Source organism: Marmota monax, unplaced genomic scaffold (assembly GCF_021218885.2).
Source record: "Marmota monax isolate L192 unplaced genomic scaffold, Marmota_monax_Labrador192_F-V1.1 WCK01_AAM20220418_F8-fsc00501, whole genome shotgun sequence".
Classification (NCBI taxonomy): domain Eukaryota; kingdom Metazoa; phylum Chordata; class Mammalia; order Rodentia; family Sciuridae; genus Marmota; species Marmota monax.
In genome coordinates this window covers 180,474-183,347 of record NW_026693328.1, presented here as the reverse complement: position 1 = coordinate 183,347, position 2,874 = coordinate 180,474, and positions in this window count along the sequence as shown.

Here is a 2,874-nt window from a genome sequence, read left to right as displayed (position 1 = left end):
AGCAGAGCTTCCTGACGCAGAGGCCACTGACTGGCATGTGAAAGGTGCATAAGGGTTCCCCAAGGAGCTGGGGCCAAGAGAGATGTGTGAGACCCAGGCTGGGAGCTCAGCTGCCCACAGCTCTGCCCCGGGTCTGGGGGTTACCTGATGTTTGGGCCTCTGCTTGCCCCTCAGGTTTCAGTGCCCCCCACACACACACACCTAGCCTGAGGACCCTGGATGAGCAGGGCAGAAGCAGCAGGGAACCCGAGTTCTTGCCTCTGGATAACGTGTAGCAGGTTCGGGGGACTTAGGTTCCCCATCTAGACCAAAAAATAGTCATCCCTTGGCCTTCACAGTGAGGCCCCCATGGCTCAGGCTTTGCTGCCACGCTGTGGGCACAAGGGGAACTGCAGCAATGAGCACCTGATACCTAGCAGGGGAAACCCCAACTCTGACATAGTCCAAAGACTTCAACACACCTCCACCACACAGACCTGAGGACCCAACTCCCATATTCCACACCTTAGTCCCTTACCAATGCAGTGGCTTTTGTATTGGTTTTGACTGTCCTCAACACAGCAGCCTGAGAGATCCTAAGTCTGCATATCATCCCTTCTCTGTTCAGAAGCCCAGTGGTATGCTGGCACTATTTGCAAGACTCAATTGGCAAATTTTTGTTGAGCCAGGTGCTATGGCACACACCTGTAATCCCAACTACTTGGGAGCCTGAGGCAGGAAGATCCCAAGTTTGAAGCCAGCCTGGGCAACTCAACAAGCTCAATCTCACAATAATGTGGTTCAGTGGTACAGCAACCCTGAGTTCAATCCCCAATTAAAAAAAAAAAATGTGTGAGTCAGCTGTTAAATGGTCATTATTGAAAACTAGGGGCTGGGGACATAGCTCAGCAGCAGTGAAATTGCTGGGCATGTGCCAGGCTCCAAGTTCAATCCTCAGCAGGAGCAGGGAGGGAAAAATTAGATGATATAAAATTGAAATTATATTAAAAATTAAGGAGCCAGATATAGTGGCACAGGCCTATAATCCCAGCTTCTCAAAAGGCTGAGGCAAGTTTGCCTCACAAGTTTGAGGCAATCTCAGAATGAAAAATTTAAAGGCTCATAGTAGAATACCCCCAGGTCAATCCTTAGTTCTGTAAAATAAAACAAAAACTTACAGAATTAATATTTAAAATCAAATATTTCCTACTAACTTTATATTTACTATTATCTATGCTGTATTTATTATTTTTTGCAGTGCTTTGGACTGAACCAAGGGTCTCATGCACACCTGGAAAGCACTCTCCCACTGACTACCCACCCACCCCCACTAGCCCTAAGTCTTATTTATTTATATACTTATTTTTCATAATGGGGAGAGAACCCAAGGAGCTATATCCCTGGTCCTTTTTTTTTTTTTTTTGGTAAATTTGAGACAGGGTCTTGCTAAATTGCTCAGACTGGCCTTGAACTTGCAATTCTTCTAGTCCAAGAGTCACTAGGATTACAGGTGTGTGCCACTATGTCCAACTCTATCAGCTTTTTAATTTTTGCAGTTCTGGTAATTGAACCCAGCAGCATTTTACCACTGAGCTACATCCCAGCTATTTATTTATTTATTTAGGTACCAGGGATTGAACCCAGGGGCACTTAAACACTGAGCCACATCCCCAGCCCCCTTTTTATATTTTATGTAGAGACAGGGTCTCACTGAGTTGCTTAGGGCCTTGCTAAGTTGCTGAGGCTGGCCTTGAACTCAAGATCCTCCTGCCTCAGCCTCTGAAACTGCTGAGATTACAAATGTGTGCCATCATGCCCTGCCCAGTCCTTTATTTTTAACTTTGAATTAGGGTCTCACTAAGTTGCCCAGGATGGACTCCAAGTTGTGATTCTTCTGCCTTAGCCTTTCTTTTTTTTTTTTTTTTTTTAATATTTATTTATTTTTTAGTTTTCGGCGGACACAACATCTTTCTTTGTATGTGGTGCTGAGGATCGAACCCGGGCCGCACGCATGCCAGGCGAGCGCGCTACCGCTTGAGCCACATCCCCAGCCCCTGCCTTAGCCTTTCAAGTTGCTAAGATTATAGGTTGTGCCACTCCACCCAATTCTACTTCTTTAGTGTTTTCGTTTTTTTATTTGCAATAAGCAGAGATAGAAAAATACCTATGCTGCCAGGCATGGTGGTGCACACCTATAATCCCAGTTTCTTGGGAAGTTGAGGAAGGAGGACTGCAAGTTTGAGGCCAGCCTCAGCACCTTTAGTGAGACCCTGTCTCAAAATAAAAAATAAAGGGCTGGGTTGTGGCTCAGCAGTATTGCCCTTGCCTAGCACGTGCGCAGCGCTGTGTGTAGTCCTCAGCACCACATAAAAATAAATAAAATAAAGGTATTGTGTCCAATCACAACTAAAACAAAATTTTTTAAAATAAATAAATAATAAAAAGGGACTGAGGGTGTAGCTCAGTAGTTACATACTTCCTGGGTTCAATCCCCAGTACCAAAACAAAAGAAAAATGTCTATGCTTTTTAATTATATCCATTTTGTCTGTGTGCTGCAAACGATGTGTAACAGTGTGCTACTGCACAGCTCTTCACAATTCTGTGTTCAGGGACCTTATGTTGAAACCAGCCAAGATGAGGATATTTACACCATGGAAACGAAAACACCACAAATTAGGTTTGATTCATTGTTGATTTTCTAGACCAGTGCCATCAAATAGAAATGTAATGCAAGCCACATATAATTAAAATTTCCAGGGGTTGGTGGTGTATGTAGCTCAGTGGTAGAGTGCAAGCATGCATGAGGACCATGAGGCCCTAGGCTCCATTTGCAGCACCACCAAAAAAAGAAAAAGAAAAAAAAAAAATCAAAACAGAAACAAAAACAGGTGAAA